This window comes from Indicator indicator, chromosome 26 (assembly GCF_027791375.1).
Source record: "Indicator indicator isolate 239-I01 chromosome 26, UM_Iind_1.1, whole genome shotgun sequence".
NCBI classification, from domain to species: domain Eukaryota; kingdom Metazoa; phylum Chordata; class Aves; order Piciformes; family Indicatoridae; genus Indicator; species Indicator indicator.
In genome coordinates this window covers 7,646,869-7,668,923 of record NC_072035.1, presented here as the reverse complement: position 1 = coordinate 7,668,923, position 22,055 = coordinate 7,646,869, and positions in this window count along the sequence as shown.

Sequence of the window (22,055 nt, the reverse complement as noted above, 5' to 3'; positions counted from 1 at the left end):
ATAGAGATGAGGACAACACAGCCAAATCCCATGCACCAAAATATTAATCCCAGAAGCACCTCAAGCAGATCAGCAGGTGCAAACTTCCCTCCTCTCCAGCACACACCAGGAACATTGCAGCATCTCAGCTTCCAAGCTCATCCTTAGGAAGAAGCATACCAGAGGCCAGGTCAGAGGAGGGCTGCTGCAGGGCAAGGACATGTCTGCCACAGGCAGAGACTTCCCCACAGCAAGGAGGATAATTGCCAAGCCCCTGGTCCATAGCAAACTGCCACAGGCATCACACACCTCCCCTGTGTCCCGAGTGCCACATGGCATAGCTCTGAAGACAGACAGCTAAGTACAAACTGCAGTTTTAACTGCTAGCTGTCTTGCCAAAGGAAAGCCTCTGAAGGGTGGCGAGTGGGCAGGTGCATTAGCACTGGTTCACTTCTAGCCCTGGTGAACTGAAGGCTCCCTGAAGGTCATGGGTACTGTAGCTCTTCAGGAAAATCAAGACATCCAGAAAGGCACCTGTGCAAATATCTCTGAGCTGGGGCACTTTGACTTACGCAAGGATGAGCCTGGACCAGCCTTTCACCTCCTGCTGTGGTCAGGAAAAAGCCAGCTCCATGCAGCACGATGAGTCCTCCAGAAGGAAGCTGACTGAAGATGACCAGTCACCAAGGCAATAAATCATGCAGCCCCCAAGTTTAAAATGAGAGCTTACACAAGCCCATATTCCAAACATCAGAGCTGTGTCAATCAGATTAGACTCTGCCTTGTTATCCATCATGTTTACAGAACATGTGGATGCTTTCTAAAGAGCAGATGCTTTTCAAGTTTAGTAATTCAACCATTTAGAATTGAGCAGTGAAAGACCCTACACACAAAGCAAGAAATGCAATGCACAACAGCAGCCTTTTTGTTGATTCTCAACTTTTCCTCCTTTAAACTACCAAGAATGCCAGAAATTTCTGCTTCTCACAAAATGACAGACAAAGAGGATGTCTAACAGATCAAAAGCTTTTGGGGAAGCAAAAATAAAAACAAGATGACCCTCAAACATATTCTTGTGGGACAACTTCAGAAAAACCACATGAACAAGTAATGCAGGCTTCCCTTGAAACAACAACAGCAAAAGCTTCAATAGATGACGTCATCAGGACTTGGTCTCTGCTGCAGATCAAATGCCATACAGGAGGAAACAGCTGACACCCAGCTCAGCCCAATTACATACAGTGCCCTTTCCATAAGGGGCCTCTACTGCAAGCAAGCTCTCATCTTCAGCTCTGCTCTCTTTGCTGGCAGCCAGCCTCTCCTGCCCCTTGAAGGCAAAAGGCATGGCTGGTGTTTGTGCACTCTGCCATCCAGCCTGAAGGAGCACAGAGCTGGCAGGTCTCAGGGTGATTAACCTACGCTCTCTGCCAGGCTGTTCAGCAGCACCAGCACAGGATAGAAAGCCACCAAACACCCCATGGCTTATCCTGGCTCTGATAACATCTTCCTGGAACATGTCACCTAAGGTCTCAAAAAACCTCAACTTCTCCATCTGTAAAAAGAAAGAAAAAAAAAAAAGTGAAACAAAACTTTGCCACTGCAGGAGCTAAATGGAGAACACCTGGAGAAAAGGCTTTCCAAGTATGACCTGCACACTATGTACTCACTGTTCTCAAGGCTCACACAACGAATTGTTCAGAGCTTGATCTGTTTGCACTCTGCTTTGCAAACAGTACAGCCTGCTGTGAGCACTCCGTGCACAGTGTTTCCTACACACCCATCTCATCACCTCACTCATTTACACCATGCCTGGTTCTTTTATATTTACTTACACATAACCATGTAAGTTTGCCATCTACTGCATGATCACTACAGAGAGATTACTGTAGGGGACAAATTAATTACCTATGCAAAGCAGGCTAAGAATAGTCAGCAACACACTGTACCACTGAAAGGCTAGACAAAGCCTCAAACAGACCTTCCCTCATGTGGAGGATTACAGGCTCTACCCACAAAGGACTCAAGTGTCTTGCCTTATCTTTATTTCATTTAAAAGGAAACAGACCTTCCTGAAAACCCGATAGAAACATGTCTTTCCAGAACAAATGCCAACACATTCATGGACTTATCAGCAGGCTTGAGAGGAGGCAAAGATCATTTTCCTTCTGTTGCCTAGATGTTCCAAAATACCTTTAACTACAAACCATCATTAGCTCATGAAAGATTGGGGTTCACCCTGACACAAACCTCCTTCTTTCCTTCCAGATCCCCACTGTTTATGACTCCACACAAGCACTTCAAAGGCCAGATATGGGGACTATAAATGGAGTTGCACAAAGAAAACTCTACTGTTCTTCCTTCCTCTAAGGCCAGACATGCCCACTCACACTCAGCTCTGGGAAACAGAGCTGTCCTTAAGCAGGGGAACATTCAAATCTCAACCGTGTTAGTGCTTCATCAGATTCCTTTGATACACAAACCTGTACAGCACAACTGTCTGAGCCCAAAGGGCAAGACCTCAGCCACTGTCTGACCCCCAAGGGAAACAGAAGGTATCATAAATGGGTTTGAGAGGTCTAGTAAGTATACACCAAAAAGCTGCTTTGTCAAGTTCTGGATCAGCAGCGTTAACTCCTGGGAGCAGCCAAGTAAGAACTGGACCTGCAGACAGACAAACGTGCCTCAGCCCTTTTCCCCTGCCTCGCCCTCTCCCTTAGCCAGTGCATGTTTGCTTTTGCTTCTAAACTTCACTTCTCTGTACAAACAGTCTGCTATGAGAGGTATTTGCTCAGTCCACAAGTTTCCTGCATTTTTTGTCCAGCTCTAGGGTCTGCTAGTCAGGCATTTCCAGCTTGGAGATCCAGGCTATGAAAAACAGCTCCAGCCCAGCAGTGAAGTGATATATCACCAAGCACTGGAAGCACAGACACTTCTGATCCTCAGATAATGGGGTGCAGAGGATGCTGCAGAGGACTCTGGGGTGTTGGAGCCAAGGGGGAGCCCAGCCCCTTCACCCAGGAACAAAAGCACCACATCTTTGCAGCCACGTTTTCAAAGTATCAAGCGGCTGCAAAGCCACAGCACAGCCTTCTCAAAAGTCTCCTGGCTGCCTACCCACCACCAGAGACTCTGCCCCTGGTCATGCTTTGTAGGCAGGCCAGCTCTGAAACTCAGCCCCTTTCAAGTCAGCTTTTATATAATCTTCTTTATTCTATGTGAGAGCTTTACACCACACCCATCACCACGTTCCCTGGATTTACGTGCTCAGTCTGTGGAAACACAGTCCTTTTCCAAGGCCTCTGACACCCATGTTTTCCAAGTCTTTGCTGCAGCTCTGCATCACACCAATCCTCAGAGCCTGTAGCACATCTAACACACTGACCAGCTTTGACTTGGAGCAGCACCAAGTACAACTGGTGCTCAGCAGGCTCTGGATGCAACGAAAATACAAGGAATGCTCCAGTTCAAGAGAAACCCAAGGGACACAAACAGTTGAGCAGGATTTGGTGGCTGGAGGTTATTAGTGCATTACAAATGGAACAGAAATTCAGGAAGCAGTTATCTCCAGAAAAGAAAGATTCATTTCCTCATGATGCTTGCAAATCACACCACTAACTTCAGATCGGAAGAGCTGGTGCTCAGTAGAATGAAATTAAGCATGTTGGATCACACAGGACACCTGAGTGGATAATAGCAGAAAATTAATGAAAGCATATGTGCCTCAGGCAGAGGACTGGAAGACCAGCAAGAGAGCTGTGCTCAACTAAACTTCATCATGATAAATGAAACCCGCTGAAGACACTGCAAAGGCAGAAACGCGGTGATTAGCTGTACACCGGAGGTTCAGCGTCTCCAACGTTCATTTGTTTTTCTCCAAGAGCACTCTCCCAGCCAACATAAGCACACAGACAGCCTCCTTCAGAGACAAAAGGGTACAAGGGAAAACAATCATGAACTTTTTGGAAATCACTGACCTCACACAAGGATTTTATCCCTGGATCACCTCCAAAGAAAGTCTTCCAAAGCAGCAAATTAAATGGGACTGTGGAGATGAAGCAACCTGCTGCTTAACTACTGTGCTGAAGATCAGCAGACTGGTACTTGAGCAAGCTGGTGACCCTCAGGCACTGCAGAGCTTACCTCTCCTAAAGCAGAAGCCCTGAAACAGGTCTTCCCACCTCATCACCACCAGAGTGGGGCTCACAATGGAAAGTAGAAGGCACTAACACAGGACACTGACTAGCCCCCATTCAGTCAATGCTGAAGGGAGCCCATGCCCTAGTACCACACACCTGACCATTCCTACCACCCCCACCATGCTGCCTCTCTCCTCCAACAGAGCATCAAGTACTTTGCTTGCACATTTCCAGCAATCTGTTGTTTTCACTGATGCCAATTCTCTCCCTGCAAACCTAAATCCTGGAGTCTCCTTATGACTTGCCTTCACAAGAATGCTAATTAGGTCTTTACTACCCCCAGGCTTTCTGAAAGAAAACAGGCATCTGCCATGTGCACTCCCACTCCAGCAGTGTTTTCTCCACTCCAAATCAACAAAACAAATGTGTTACTTGGTCAGTGACACACAGAGGACACAGCCCAGCTTTGTAAGAAACTTGGGAAAGCTGCTGCATCAGCCACCACATTTCACAGTCCTAAACACCACAAGGAACATCGGTCCTCCCAAAGGAGACCATGCAACCCCTGATCCATGGCATGCTGGGTCATTACTCCAACGGTGCTGGGTTTCCCCCAAGGAACAGGCTGCTACCATACCTCTGCCCACACACTTTCCAACCTACATCATACCCTTCCCAAGACACCCTGGTATTTTTAGCATGAGATGCACAGAGTGAAAGACAATCTGCTTCCATCAGTTGGTCACACTGATTACACCCACTTGGAACCATCCTTCTCCAGCATGGCCCATGCCCAAGGACACAAAGGCTTTTCCAGTCCAAGAGCCTATGTAAGAATGGCTGCCAACCCTCTCTGCAACACCAGCTTGTTTCTTCAGTTCACGCTGGCTTTTCAATCCTTCCCAAAAAGTAAAAGGGTGCATTTCCCAGGGCATGTCCCCAGCTCTCGTATTCACATGAGCAGCCACAGAGTAACACAAGGAGGGACTGCTGCAAGAGATCCATCTTCTGCACAGCTCTAAGACAACAGAAATGCCCTGCAAATGCCAAGCCCTGCAGAGCTCACCTTCTGGCTCAGTTACAAGAGAATACAGCACTCCCAGCCAGACATACAGAGGAGCAAAACCACCCTTTCACTGAAGGGCATGTTGCAAACTACCTTTGATGTAGAGACAGGTACCCAAACACAGACAAAGACAACTAATAATGCCCAGTGCCAGGACAAGGGGCAATGTGTAGAAGTTGAGGCATAGGAAGTTCTATGCAAACAAGAGGAAGAATTATTTCACTGTGCAGGTGAAATAGAGGAACAGGCTGCCCAGGGGGGTTGCGGAGTCTCCCTCTCTTCAAGATCTGGCTGGATGTGTTCTTGTGTGATCCCCTCTAGGTGATACTGCTCTGGCAGGGGAGATTTGGATTGGAAGTCCCTTCCAGCCCCTAACATTCTGTGATTCTGTGTAACCAGGTGAGCCAGCCTGAACAGGAAACCACCGTAGGTCCCCCAGCTTCCAAGCAGGTAAACCATCTTGATGTTTCTTCTTCTTGGCTTCCCAATTCAGAAGATGGCTCACATCACCACTGCCCACTTCCAACAAGACTGGAAGTTCTCCTTAGCTAATCTGTATTGTACTTGGCAAGCACACAGCTGAAAGATAAGAGAATGTAGTCAGATAATAAGAATGTGGCACAAGTGGCTTTGGGGGCAGCATTTCAGAGCTTGAGAGATTCTTTAAATGCAGCATTTTACAAGCAGGATAAAGCCCAGACCATGTGGCGACACAACTGAGCTGCGTGCAGCTGCTGAGCCAGCTATCTCTTTCTACGGGCAAGACTAGCTCTCTACATAAATGGTCCTTTAAAATTTTTTAATGCCAGCTGCATGAATGGGACTTTTATGGATTCCTACAGCAATGCACAAAGGCGTCCTCAAAACTTCAGAGTTGCCCATTAAGCCCACATGCTAGCTGCCTTCACCAGATAGAGTATGCTCTTAGTATGGGGTCTGAACTTTCTTCTAGGAAGCTTGTCTCACTGGGGATGTTCTGCTGTCTCCAAGAAGCCAGGACTTCTGGTAAAGTTTGGTTAAGCCCAAACAGACCAGACTCTGCAGCTTCACCTCCCAGAGGCTACGCTAGACCCTGCTCCACCACCATTCTCCTCAGACCTGCACAGGGTTTCTTTGTCCACACTGTGCCTCCAAAAAGAGCCACAAAAGAAACTGAGATAAGCATGTAATCAATAGGCCTCACCCTGGCTGCTCTCCTGCTGGCGCTGCTAGTTTTCAAAGGGAACTTTTCCTTCCTCCCTCCCCTCCTGCACCGTCTCCTCTGGCAGCCGAGCCGACAGCTGCGACCACGCTAAGCCGGATCTGGCAGCCTGCTCTGCGGGGCCGGCTGGGTTGTGCTTTGGGACTTGCCAGAGCCAGGATCCCTCCAAGAGCTGTTTTTGCTGGTGTGACCAGGGCTTTTCTGTTGCAGATGGGAAGCTGCCTTGAAGACACTCTCCCACTCCAATGGACCAGATCCAGAAGTATGGCCATAAAAGGAAAAGCTGACAGAATTGTGTTTGTTCAGCCTGGAGAAAAGAGAGCTTAATGGAGACCTTGTCATGAGCTACAAAGAAGATGGAGACTTCTTTTTACAAGGATTCACATGGAAAAGACAAGGGGTATTGTCTACAAGTTACTCCTGGGGAGATTCCAATTGGACACGAGGAAAATTTCTGACCATGGAAACAATCAGCCACTGGAATCATCTCCCCAGTTGAAGTGGTGGATTCCCCAGCACCAAACACTTTTAAAAATTTGGCTGGACAGAGTGCTGGGACAGCTTGTGTAGATCATACCTTTGACAGGTAAGGTTGGACCAGATGATCCTTGAGGTCCCTTCCAATCTACTATGCTATGATTCTATGAAATACCATCCTTGCCCTCCATCTGCAGCAGCTCAACCAACCCCAGGGGAGGCTGGGACCTCAGAAACACCACCCCCTGCTGAGAAAAGATACATAGCTTCAAGATATGAAAGTAATCACTCATGCTCCCCTTACAGTGGCTAGAGCAACAAAACCACCCTGCAATGAATATCCACACTTATCTCCAAGGAATGTCTCCCCCTCATGCTGTGGTTACAAGAGGTTTACAACCTGATTCTCCTAGAACTACTTGATGCAGCCCAATCCCATGGTGTCTGTGAGCTGCTGGCTTACTCTGTGGTGGGTACCACCATTCCCAGCTGCAGTGCTTCTGCAGAGCAAGACAGGGGAGCCTGTGGTCTTTTCAGGACACATGGGAGGTATGATACTCCAAGAGCACCCAAGACGTAACCACTACAGGGAAGTACAGAAGAGCTGGATCTCTTCTGTGAAGGCTGAATAAGCCCGACTGCCCTGCTGAAATTCCTTGAGGGACAGACATGAAAGCATGATGGAGATAAAAGATATATTCTCAGACATGCCAGTGCAGCTGAGACACTGAGAACAATCTGTACTGTGCTTTCAGGAAATCCTCTCTTTTCCATATTCATACTGTTCCAAAAACTCCTACATGACATCCCTTCTAGATAAGTGCAAGCTATTACAGAACTCAGGAAATGCAGACAGAACCTTGAAGACACTCTCACAGTACATTCAATAAGGCTGATGGTTTATCCACCTGAATTTTTATCTCCCCAGCTTGTCTTTTCTAGCTCCCAATAATACACAGAGACCTCCAGGGACTTTTTCCACATGCACTACCCAGTGTCACTGCAAGATCAAGCTCTCAGGACTGAAACTCAAGTATTAGGGCATGGAAACACACAAAACAGCAAATGCAGCAGCCAACATCAGGCCCCACCCTGGCTTTAAGCTGGAAAAGGGTAGATTAAGACTGGATATTAGGAAGAAATTTTTTTACAGTGACGGTGCTCAGACACTAGAACAGAATACTCCCTCCCTGGAGGTGTTCAAGGCCTTAAGCACCCTGGTCTAAGTGGAAGGTCTCCCTGCCTACAGTGGGGGGTGGGGCTGGAACTAGATGATCTTCAAGGTCCCTTCCAACCCAGACCATTCTATGATTTCTGTACCCAACAACTACACTTGAAGGAATTGTGCAGCAACAACCCACTGAGCAACAACCCACATGGGGAAACCCCAGGGGTGCTGCAGAGCAGAGCCCCCCAGCTCACCCCACAGAGACACTGTGAGCTTGCTCCAGTCACACCAGCGGCAAGCACAACCCACAGCTGCTGGACTAGCACACAGAAACCCAGCAGGCTGTGCAAGGAATGAAGAAAATCAATACTAGTCGGATTGTTTGCAAATCTATTTCCCCCCTCACCTTCCCAGTCTCAGCGAGGACAGCTCATTAGGTGCCTGGAGAGCTGCCAGAAATGGATGGGCTTGAGCGAGCCATGATGCGGTCCCGGCTGCTGGGACCCACACACTGGATAACCACAGCCTGCTCTAAGCCTTTCACCAACCCCGTTCTTGAGACAGCAGGTGAAAGTGGTGCACACCAGAGATAAAAAGGGTGAGTATGATTCAGCCCAACATGCACCTGTCCTCCAGACAAAGCCTACTCCCGGAAGCCAGGTTGTGCCTCTCAGCGCACAAAGCTGGGTCTAAATCTGTCTGTAATAGAGCTTTTCAGGCTGACTGAGCAGTAATGTTCACAAGCTGCTCCCCTCAGGGGAATACTGTATCTTCCTCACTGCATTACCCCAATCAGAAAGATCAGTGAGCAGCTCAAAGGCATGGGTAGAAGAAGCACCACCGATGCGATTCCATTTAGAATCTTTCAGAATATTTTACGCCTCCCTTTGAAAGTGACAGATTAGACATTTCCACATCTCTTTGAAGTCTGGCACAACAATTCACACCAGTGGACCAAACACCCCTTGCTTCTCATGCCTCTTGCTGCGCCAGGTACTGCAGATGGGAGAAAAGGCTCTTTGAAAGCCCCCCAGAATCACCCGAGGCAAAGCTACCTCTGCAGTCAAAGGCTGAACTCCCAGCCAACGGGTAGCGATTTCTCTTCATCACAGCAAGCTTCATTTCCATTCCAGCTTCTTTATTTTCAGAAAGTCTCCTGGAAAATTAAGTGTGGTGCACCTTTATTCCAAAAGAATCTTTCCTTGGCACATGCTGGGTTCCCCCTTTCTGGCAGATGGTGAAATTAAATGCAGCCTCCCTATTTATTTCCTTCTTGCTGTGGATACACAACATCCTTGCTGAGTTCTGGAAGCAATTTGTAGGTTAGGAAAAATAGATTTCTAGCTCCTGCTTAAACAGTGGCTGGTGACAGGAGGGGAAAGACAATGTTAGAGAATTTCTCACATTATTAAAGTGTGTCTAAGACAAAAAGAACCAATCCAAAGTGATTGAAACAGCTCAATATCGAAAAGGTACTGGGGAGACTGGCTGAGGCATCTTTGCATGCCCAGGACCAGAACTCCTGCCAGGCAAATTCATCAAGCAGACACAAACAAGCACAGACTTCGCTGTTCCACAATACAAATGCCTCCCAGCAAGGTGCTCAGCACGGCCCAATATTGGAAAAGCAGAGTCCAGGCTGCTAAACTTGCCAAACATCTCCTCTGGTATCAATTCTGAGTGCTAGGAGAAGGAAAAAGAGGCGGGAGGGAGGGGAAAAAAATCCCTTCCCTCAGTTCAGGCACAAAAGGGGAAAATAGCAACTCAGTCAGTGCTCCCTCCAGTCCAACGCACAAATTGATAGGATCACACTGATCTAATCCAGAGGGCATTCCCCTGCAGATTATAACAGTCTCAAAGTAGGTCATGCTTAGGCTTGAGTTTCCCAGCAAGCTCAACTCTGACATATTTCTAGAGTGTGTGTAGGTGCATGTGTGTTTCTCCCTTTCCCTGTAGTAGCTCACTGAGCAACACTCATAACCAGAAACCCAAATGAGTTAACAGACAGGAGTGAAGTCTAAGGGCTGGGTGTCTGTTTGAAACAGCAAAAGATGGAGTAATTATTCCAGCCTGTGACCCTTCTCTCAACACACTGGCCGGATCTGGCAGCTGTTAATGGCCAAGGGCATTCCTCCTGTGTGGGGTTTCCAGGGGATTAGGGCAGGAATACCAACCAGCCAACACAGCCTGAACAGCGGGGAGCCAGCATGGATGTGAAGAGGGCTAGCACCACACTGCTGGGAGCTCTCCAAGAGAGCAGAGGTATTCAAACCACAGCTGAAGCAACGTGCACTGAGATTGTGTCTACACAGGGTTGCGTTCCTCCCTCGTACTCCCCATGCCTACACCAGCTTCAGCAAAATGACCTCATCTGGCCATGGCTGTCACTCATCCCCTTCTTTGTGAACAATATGGGGCAAGGTTGCTTATCCAAGCTGAGGCTGGCTCCAGGCTCACCCTCCACCCAGCCAGCCTGAACAAACCAAAAAAAAAACAAACCACAACACCAACAACAACCACCAGGAGACCTTTGTGAACCTGCAATCTGCACAACTACAGTCTATACTCCAGGCCCCTTCATTTATCCACCTCAGCACCTCTTTACCTTCCCCCTCCTGCCTGAACACAAAAGCCACATATAAGGCATCACAATCAACATTTCCAGCCAGGTCACTACAAAACAAGGACAAAGCAGAACAGTAGTTTTGATTTGTCAGGACAGGAGAGAAGTTCATCTCTATTCCACCCCCTTCATCATCCTGGGAGAGCTACAAAACAAAACACCCACCCCTACAGAATTGTTTTTACACCCATGCACTAGGAGCCCTTCCTGTAACTTTAATTTCAGATCCTCCCAGCTGTCACAGCGCTTGCCTCATCCTCTGAGGACTACAAATGCAGGCTTTCTTCAGGGTCCTGACCAGTTTATGTGCAGAGTGAGGAAGAGAATTGCATTTGCCAAGGCTATGAATGATTTATCATCACATTGAATGCAAGAGGAGCGAGGTCCCAGGGCTCGCTGCATGACCGGAATCTCGCAGGCGGGCTGCATCTGCAGAGATGTTTGTGTGCGCTCTTCAAATCATCATTAACCATCAGGACCCTCAAGAGGAGCATTTATTTCCTTGGGATTGTAAGGAAGATGGCTGCTGAGAGAACAGCTGGGCAGGATTTAGCCCCATTATATCCTTCTGTCTTGTTCCACTCTCCCATCCCTCCACCTCCCACTTTAATTTGGTACAAAAATAGAGATAAGAATAGATATAAAAATTAAAAAAAAAAAAAAAAAAGGAGAGAGGGGGAAGTGCAGTACATAGCACAGGCCAGCTGTAGGTCACAGCTCTGACCAGTGGAAGCACATGCAGCTGCACAGGGCAGGTTTTATATTTCCACATACTTTCCCCCACTGCCACCCCTGGGCTTTAGGTACTTGTCCCATACTCCAGCTGTCATGCACAGCTCTGTAAGTGGAGGTATTACACAAATATACCCCCAGTAACAGGTAGCTTTCAGCCAGGAAAATGGGCATCAAGTATTCTTAACTAAATGGTTTTGCATTTCCTAGTTCTGTGTTCTCTGGAGATAGGACAATTAAACAAATACACAGCAAGAGCTCAAACTTCACTCCATCTACAAGAGTTTTGCCACAGACTGAAATAAGCAAGAATGCCATCCCATGGACCTCCCCCAAGCCAGCTGCACAGACTGTAACCTAATATTGTGCCTCCTGTTAAGGATGTGATACCAAGAGACAAGCATATTTAATGCAGCACTCTGTATCTAGGGATAAAGCAGGATGGAGCCAACCATCAATCACTCTGCTCCCCTTTCCCTGCAGGATTACACAGCCCAACTCCACTGCTAGAAAGTATTTATAAAGTATTATTTTCATTCTGGATACTGCAGACTTTTTATAGTTACTATATTCCTGTATTTCCCAAGTACTGTATTTCCAACACACATAATCCTCACCTCAAACCCATTTATTAAAAAAAGCACTGCTCCCTTGAAAAACAGTCTTTGGATTACCCAGAACTCAGCCTCTCTTTTTTCCCCAACAGCTAAGCATCTCACCAGTTACCCCAGCAAAGGCTCCTCACAACCAGAAAGAAGGAAAGCAGAGCAAAAGAGGAGGAGGATCAGGCAGGGGACAAGCTACCCTGGAGTAAACCTCCCCTTTTTCCTACTGCACTGCACTTGAATCATTTCCTCCTTTCTCCCCAGGCAACCCGTGGATTAGATGCATTAAAGTAGAGCAATTACCCTCTTCAATTACCCTAAAGACTCAGGAAGAATAAATTGTTTGCAATGGAGAGCCCTCTTGCCTGCTCCCCACATGAAGCCCAACCATGCCTCCATCTACAGCTAACCTACCAAAATCTGTATGCTCTGCAGGCCATGGCCATCACTAAGCAGTCAGCTTTAATTTCCTTGGATTCCTCCAAAGGCAGCACCGTGGCTCACAGGCAGTTATCTCCAACTGCCTTTGGAGGCCTCATTTCTTCTCTCCCTCTCCCCAAAAGACAGTCCACATATCGCAAAACACAAGGAGGAAGAGAAGGGAGCAGTGAAACTTCTCTCCAAAACCATCTCTTCATTTCAGGCTCACAGATGTGGCATGGCACCAGCCTGCCAAAGAAACCCTCAGTCCCACAGCCCACCACAGCTTCCCAGGGCTGTTTGGAGAAACAGCAGCAGACATCAGCTGACACCAGCAATTACATCCAAATAGCAGAGACAAGGTCTGTTATCGATCTGTTCCTGGAGGGAAGGACGAGCTATCCAGTAAAAAGGGGTGTCACGTTATTAAATTCTGAAAGGATAATAACCCAACACAGAGGGCACAGCTGTTACTGGTACACTTCAGCCTTCGTTTCCAAGCCTGACAGAGAGCAAAGATCATCAGAACGCTCCAGTGTTCACCAACAGGCCTAGAAATTGCAGGAATAAATTATCATATCCGTATCCAAATTATTGGGCTAAGGGGGCTGCAGTTCTGCTGGCAGGAACTGGCCTGGTGCCACTGCCAGTCACTCCCAGCAGCTGCTTTAACCTCTTGTTAGCTGCTACCACAGTGCTCGAGCAGAAAAATCAAACCGCTTCGACCTCTCCAAGCTCTACAGCTGTGCCCAAGCAGGAGTTTTAACAGCAAAGACTTGAAACAGCTCATTGTAAAGGCATAAGGGAAGAAGACAATTCTCCTTTGCAGTAACCTGAGCCTGACACCCTGGTGAGAAACAGTGACAGACAGCTCTGTGCCAAAGCCTGAATCAATTCTGCTGCAAAAAGAAAACATGGCTCAGGTAAGCGAACAAGCCAGGGCTTTTCAACACCAGCAGCTCCAAAGAATAGGAGAGGTTAACAAAGCTGCTGCTGGGGGGGAGGGGGGTAGGGGGAAGGAAAGAACCAAGAAGAGTTATCGATTTTTATGATCTTGGAGTCAAGGGACCCATAAATTATTCACAAGGCAACAGAGATAGCAGATTTCTTGGACATTTCAGTGCCACACTACACACAATTACGAGCTCAGATCACTTGGCCAGACTGTGCCACAATCGAGCCTTTATAAACAGCACCAGTGAGCTCTGAAACCGATGCCTGAACGTGTCACAGGCTGCCACCCAGAGCAGCTCTGCAGGGCACGCCAGAGGTTACAGGCAGAGCAGGACAGACAGAGCCACAACAGACACATGGTTTCACAGCATACTTTGGGGATTTTCCACCCCACTGCAGACAGTAGGTCTCCCTGTCTGCATTGACAAAATTACAAGCATAACACCACAAATTAGAAATGAATTGCACTCCCATCCATGCCCAAACAGACTTGGCTGAGGAATCCAAGACCCTCCAATCATCCTGAAAGGCACTTGGAAATCAAGGTGAGAAGAGCCCTACAGATACCAGTTTTCATCTCAGATGTAAGTCGGGGCAGAGAATTTGAACTTCAGAGCTCTGAAAGCACTCCCAGTTTCATCACAGGCCTCAGGTGCAGCCTCTGGCAACTCATCTCCCCAGGCCCTTTGTAAAACGGAAAGCAACAGTTTCCCTGCCCTTGTGAAGGAAGCACACTGATGCCTCCAGATGCAAGAGCAGCAGAGCCCAGGCAGCACCTCAGATTCCCAGCTCGTCTGCAGGGATCCACACACCACAGCCAAGCTCCAGTGCTGAAAGAGAGCAGCCCCTTAAACCTGCAGAGCTCAAAGTGCCCGGGACACCTGCGAATATCCCATCACACGGCCAGAAAACCACAGAGCAAAGAAGGGCTGCTGAGCACGGCTGGCCGGGCTGAGCCAGACTCTGCCTTCCACCGGCTCCAGTAACACAAGCTGCTGGTCCCAGCCAAGACCTGGAGAGCCCCTGGTTGAACCCCTAAGCCAGGTGTGATTCCTGAGCATGTACAAGACCTCAGCTCTGGAAAGACTCTTGCTTAAAAAGCAGCAGATTGGAAACTTCATAGCAAGATAAGTTTTTACGTAATCTAGTGGAGGAAGATCAATATTTTCTTTTGTTAAGTAAATCTAGCCACTGTGAAAACACTGGAGCAGCAGCTTAGAAGACAGATTTTATGTTCATGCACACCAACAGAAGCAGAAGTAAGAACAAAGGCAGCTGCCCTTACCCACCACCCTGACACAAGCCTCATCTAGGATCCCAAGCCTTTAACACCCAGGAAAGGAAGCATAAATTTCCCTGTGCTTGTGCAGAAAGAGCTGAAGGTTTTTAAGAAGTGGTAGAGAGGAAACAAGCCATTTCTCTTTACCCTTCTCCAATCCCAGGGACTCAGATGCTTAGCAAGTTGCCCATAACTGCACTTAACTGCCAGGTAGTGTTGCAGCACTCAAGACACCCAAACTCTTGCAGGCCTGGGGAGCCAAGCGGGAGTCTCCAGCACAAGCCCCATGGGCAGGCAGTGAAGGTGGCAAGTGCCTGTTATTGGAGGCACACTGGGGGAAGGCTCTTGGTGACAGCCATCTCACACTAATGGCCCACAGCAGGAGCTGGCAGGCAAAGGCAGCCCCCAGATTTAGCCAGCGCTGCTTGAGTTTCAGATGGTGCAGAACAGCACATTGATCCATTTATCGTCTGTAGGTTGCCATGGAGACCACAAGTCATTCCCCACCATCACCACCCCCCTCCACAGACCTCCCCACTGCTTTTCAATTGATAACTGGGCACTGGGGAAGCATTTGAAGCACCGTGGAAATTAAATCCATACTCGAGGAGCAGGGGATTCAGAGCTGACAGGGCAAAGGGACTTCAGCTTGAGGCAGTCTGTCCTGCTCCTCTTCACTGAGTGAGTCCAAGCACCAAGTCACTGCGAGCCTCCCATGGAATAAGTATTACTGAAAATTAATAATAATGAAGTGGGATTTTAATGCCCCTGCTAGGGTTCCCTCTGACAGCAAGAGCTCACAAGGTAGAAGAAGTGAAGGCACTCTGTAAATGCATGTGCCAAAACAGGCTTTGGAGGATCCTGAAATATAAATCCACCAGGGCCAAGCACTAGCAGGCTCCCACCTTTCCAGAGCAGGGTCACATCCAGCAGGATAAAACTTTTCTGCTCTTCATATGACAGATCCACCAAGCAGGGATCACAACTGATCCTTCACTGAAAGGAGCACAGCAACAAGCCAACACACAACTTCTGCACACTTGTGGTGGGTTGAAACTACCACAACACTACAAGCAGCAGGATGAGAGTAGGTGGATCAAGCAGCAAAACCAACTCAGGCAACTGAACTCAAGCTCAAACGCCAGTCAGCTTCTCTGCCAAAGTCACTCAGTTTATAGAGGACACAAGCTGCCAACTCTCGGGACAGCAGAGCAAGGCCAGACCTGAGCACATCCCATAATCTTACCCTTCAGATACACATTCTCCAACCTCTCCCCCAGGAAGCAGAGGAAACAGCTGAACTGCCTTTGGGGTGAAGGGCCCAGTGGAGGGCACACCTACACAGTCCAGGCTCTATCACCACAAAGCATCTCAGGTGCTGCTGCTTAGCACCATCATTTACCAGAACGAGATATGATCACATTGCCTTCCTCCCACCCCATGTGGGATGGGGAAACAAGATCTAGACAACCTGAAGGAAACTTTCAAGTCCCACGTTTAGGTTTTGGCTTCTGACTCTACACACAACCACACAAGCAAGTCACCTGCTTAGACATAAGAGTTCAACCCACGTAATTCCCTTGCACTTCAAGATGGAGCTGCTGTGCAGGTGCTGCACTCCTTAACAGCTCATTCCCTGTATATGCAAGCGTGGACACTTGGTGCTGGCTTTATCTAAAGATCCAAAAGCACATTACCACAAGCACCTGTTTTGGGAGGCCAAAACGAGATGACCTTTGTGCCACACGGTGGAAGAGCTGGTGCCAGCAGCTCCCTCCAGTGCGTGGGCTGCTGCCAGAGGAGCCCAGCAGCCAGTCCCAACCCCAGGCACTGGAACATGAGGACACAGGGCAGGTGGCAGAGCAGAGAAAGGCAGCTGCAGGCTGAAAGCCTTCAGGGAAACTCAAGAAGCGTGGTGTAAATACTGTATGTGCCTGGAGCCAGAAAGCTCAGCACGAGCTGTGTGTGGCATTTCCTGAAGGTTACCTCTAATAAGTGCTGTCAGCCTGCCAGCCTTCGACTGTCTGCTGAGACCTTCTGCGGGAAGCACAGCGCTGCCTGGACCTCTGTGGCATTGTCATAGTCTGTGACAGTCAGAGCTTAAAAAAAAAATAAAAATCTTCCCACGCAGCACAGACAAGGCAAGTGTAAGACACCAGGGCAAGCACACAATCCCCCCACAGGTTGGCAGGGTGGAAGGGCTCCTCTCTTCCCAACACCTAGTTGCATAGCTGCTTGCTGAGCTTCATGTATCTCCCCCTTCCAAAGTCCAGGGCATGGGTGATGAGAGTCATGCCCTTGGAGACCAGCTGCAGCCTGTGCAGCTCAACAACTCCTGCACACAGCTGCTCAGCCGCTGCCACACAGCCATACCTGGCACCAGCGGAATGGGCAACACGCAAGACCATGGAGGCAGAGACTTGAACACCGTCACCCATCCTGTGTCACAGCAATTGGCCAGCAGGGAATGGCAGTGGACATTTGACTATGTTTATTTACTAGCTGGCAGCTTATTCCAGTCCTCCTCACTCCTTCACTTTTTCTGATTCACTAGGAACAGACTGAGCACCTTTAGCTATTCCTGGGCCTATTCTGGTTCTCAGGGTCAAGTTTATTCACAGCTCTTAGAGACTTTCCAGCCCCATGCCCTCAGCCCACTAGTGAAGTGAGGTTTGCTCCCTGCTGTTCCAACGACCTGCCAAGCTCCGTGTAACACTGAAGCTTGCAACAGTCTCTCCAGCCCAGACACCAAGCTTTCCAGCAAAAGCTTTTCTTGCTAAGCCTCTGCAGCCCTCCTGCTCCACCCCTTTATTTTTCTTTTATTGGAGAACCACTCCAAACGCAGCACTGGGAATAAATAATTGCTATGGGCAATGATGTACCCAGGCAGTAACTAAGTTGGGTACTTGGGCAGTAAACACCAAATAACAGAAACACTGCAATTGTGAGCAGGGAAGAACTTGGGAGAGATCTCAGGGAGATTGGTTTCAGCTGGGAAAAAGAAAAAAAAAATTAAAAAAAAAGAAGAAAAATAAAAGCCATGTTCAAGGCCTCTTTGGTTATATAAACTTCATTTCCATGTCTTTTATCACTGATAAGATAAGCCATTGCTCAAGTTCAAGTTCTGTATCAAGTAAACCATGATAATCCTCTCAGGAATTCCCCATGCCCCAGCTTGAACAGACCTGCAGAAAAGAGCTTAAGGGGTTGCCTTCAGCTTAAAAAAAGAAACCCACACCAGCACGCAGCCACATACTTATTTATAGCGTAGGCAAATTTGGGGCCTTATAGAGTACTGAAGGCTTATACGTCTCTGGCTGAATAAAGGGATCTACTTCTGCCCTAGTTCATAAATGCTACAAGCTACTACTTGGTCATGCATCACAGAGCTGAACACCAGCCCCAAGACAACCAGCCTTCTGAGGAGAATTTTTTGCAGCAATAAGGATCTGGAGGATCAGACCCCCAGAAGCAATTAAACTATTTCACAACCAGCTCCACACACTTCAGGCTGAATTACAGCAACAACAATTTTTCAGGCAGCTGTATTTTTTTGTTGTTTGTTTTATTACAGCACAAGATAATTTTGCATCCTTTACTGATGGTGGCAGAATTACAGTGATTTCAAACAATTATGACCCTGCTTTGGGTACAAGATTTAAAACTCACAAAGGCCACCTCCTCCTCCTGTACTTGTACCACCAGGACATCCGGATGTGAACCATCACTATCTGTATTTGCTAAGACAGTGATGTGATCCCATCTAGCAACTGGATATATTTGCTAACCACTTAAACATGCACTCTCACACTCTGTGCTGTAACACAAAAGGCCATTTCATACATTTCTGGTTGCAAGACGGATGACAGCAATAAGCAGGCACACAAACTCTTGCCCTCCTCTCTGCTGCTCGGCATCAGTACGCAAATTATCTGGGCCAGCAATTTTATCACAGCATCTTCCAGGGAACCAACTTAGCCTAAAGGCAATGAAGGCCAACATTTGAAGCTTAATCGTTCACAGGGCTGCATCTGGCCACCCCATGCAGTTCAGCGACGAGCAACAACACATTGCAAGGGCACAGCCCCAAGCTCTTCTAAGCCTGCGGCCGTCAGAAGATGAAGGCACGAGGCAGTGGCTATCATCCGAAACTGCTGTTTAAAGAGTAAACATTTTTCATGTCTGCTTCCTCAGGTAGCCCAACAGGCTCCAGCACTCACAACTTTTTCTTACTTATTTCCAGCTACCAAGACTTTCATCCCTCTGATAACCTCTCCCCATTAGGGTCTTTAACACATCTGCATATTTTATGACGCTCAAACTAGAAGATGCAGCATATCAAACAAAACACCATCTCGCTTCCCCACCCGTAACTTCACAATCCTTTAGCATCGACTGACAACCCATACTATTGTGGGAAAGGCTGTATTTAGATCAGCTGCTGGTAAAGCTCTTCCAAGGTAGCAGCTGAATTCAAATCACACACCAATTAGCTCAGGAGAATTTGTATGTTTTTCTTTCAGGAAACCCATTTGAAAACAAAACAAAACACAAACAGATAAAAACAGTTTAAACCTCATCAAAAGATCTTAAACTGTGTCAAAAGCAAGCCTAAGGAAAACAGGAGCAAGTCTAACTAATTTCCCCCTATCAGAAGGGGGGTAGTCCTTTAAACCCTCTTGCTGTGTCCCTCCACCTCCCAAGGAAGAGTAAGGTAACACAGAGGTCTGGAGTGGCTACAGACCTGTTCAGCATCATGCAGCAAGCGAACCACTGTGCTAAGCCACCTGGGTCCATGCTGTCTCTTTGCCACAAGAGGAGGTTTTCCGCACCGCTCTCCTCGGGTTTTTCGCCTCTCGCCTCACGGCTAGATGCAGATGACCGTGCTTTTTCTGAAGCCAGTGCCAATGAGGCCACTGCATTCGTTATCCAGGAGGATAATGACAGAGTGCAATTCAGTCAACAGCAAATCCTCCCCAGGGAGATGCCCTCTGACCTTCCCTGAGCTGGGGGATGAACGTAGACAGCCAGATCTCAGACAGGCGGCAGAGCTGAGTGAATAATTCCTAATGAATCCTTTCATCTCTTCTTTTGTTTTGGCGAGGGAGGGGGAGGGGGGGGGGAGGGGGGAAAGAAATAGTTTGGAACTATCCACCAGCAGAAAATTATTTTCTAGAGCTACCCCAAACCACTGTCAGCTGAACAACATTTTTCATGGCTTCTGCTCAGTTCCTGGTGAGCATGAAACACAGGCTGCTCTCTGCAGAGATGCCCCTGGTGCAGAGAGCCAGCCTGGGAGGGGAGAGCCAAAGCCACAGCAAGAGCAAGGATGCTCCTGGAAACCTAGCTTAAAAACCACCCTTAGGCAAGCAATTGAGACAATTTCATATACCCATTCAAATCATATTTTTCCATTAAAATTCAGTTCCACTGACACATCAGCAACACATGAAGGATAAGAAAGTTCATTCAATAAGGCCTGCAGAAAACCAGGACCTTACTACTCTTCACGTGCCATTCAGCCCACACCATCAATTTTCTCCCACTTTCCAAGCCACCAGCTAGAAGGATCCTGAGCATTTGATACAAGCAGATTTATTTCTCCCTCCTCCACAAAAAGAAGCCATTCCCATTTCTCATGTGTGAGCTCAGCATCTTCTGAACATTCAGAGTCACCCAGAGGTACTAAGGGCAGAAAACCAACTCAAAACTATGAGAACTCAGAGCTGCTTCACAAACTTGCAGTCACCCCTGCGGTACACCCAAGCTCATAGGCACTAGTCTCCATCAGTGTGACAGCACCACTTTTAGCCATGCAGTTTTTATCCCCACCAGGCCTGAAATGAGCCATATCTGAAGCAGCCACTTCCATGGAGCTGCACCAGCATTAACAGGGATTTTACCCTCATCAGCATCTATGTTTTATATTGGGAATAAAAATTACATGGAAGGACCACAGTCGTGGGATGCTCCCTACACCATTACTAGACAAATGAACTGACATGAACCTACACACTTAAATAGAGCTTGGCTGGTGTATTTATATAGATGCCAAATCCCAGGGATATCATTGACAATCTCCTCCCCAGTAAAACCTGATTACAGCACTGGACTCTCTAAAGCCCCCCTGCCATTTCCCACGTCACCCAAGATGTCACAGGGAGTGGGCAGTGAACCCCTCCAGGTGCCCAGCACAGTGGGGGGTTGCAATGCCAATGATTAAGCAGATCTTCAAAGGAAATAAAACAAGAGTCCTAGTCAATGACTGACCAGTGCAATGGCTCAGGCTCCTCTCATGTGCTCCTCTCACAGCACATTTGTTTGCCAAGCTGCCCGAGAGGTTTCAAAGGGTCAAACATGAGGTCATCAACTGCACAGTGATTTCAGCCTCACCGAGAAATATAAACAGATGAAACTGCAAGCAAGAAAGGTCCCAGTACTCACAATTAAAGGCTAAAATAAGTCATGAAAATGCAAATCCTTTCAGTTTAAACACAGCATAGGCAGCATCAACAAGAAACAAAACAACCAAAAAAAACAACCCAAGGATCTCACGATTTTTGAAGATCAGAGGTTAGCATGATTTAGCAATCCACCTAAAATTCTGACCAGCCTCAAGAACCAAGACTGTCTGTGGAAAGCAAAACCCTGCTTTCAGGCTATTTTGAGAAGCACTCACAAGGTTTATCCCAGAAACTGCTTTCTGCCTACTCAGATTTCTCAACTGAACTGATCACATGGTGTTTCGAAGGACTGCTGGAGACACTTGAGAATAGCAGCACTGCCTGCTGCTATCTGCCTGGCACAGGATGGTTTTTAATTGAGGTTGAACTCTTAAGTCCCTGCTGCACTCTGCAGCTCCAATCACTGAAATAATAATTAAACCCAGGAGAAAAAGTGAAAAGTAGCAATGCCTTTAACTAGTGTATTAAGATGAGGAAAAGCAAAGACATGCACAGACATCTCCAGGATGTGCTGTTTTGTTTCAAGCCCGAGGATCTGACCAGATTTTAAACAAAAGCTGGGGTGGCAAAGATCCTGCAGTGCAGCACAGAAACAGGAGAGATGCAGAGAAGTACTCACTTTCAGCTCATCCAGCCCAAAAAGGAAATCAGAGCAAGTTTTTCTCATCCAAGTTTGGGAATCTGAGAAATTATAAAATGAGAGGGAATGTAAAGCAAAATAAGTGCTCGAGACATCAGTCCAGTTCAGAGCCATCCTGCCCAGCTCAGATGGACCTAGGAATTAAATCTGCTTAAAGAAACCACCCTAAGAAGGTCAGTGCTGGCTTCAGAGGTTGCTAGTGGATCTGACAACAGAGAGTTGGGCTCTGAAACCTGAGGGGAGAGACTCAGCCTGGAAACGACTCTCCATTAGGTTAATTAGTCAAGTTTGATGTATCCAAGCCGGTTACC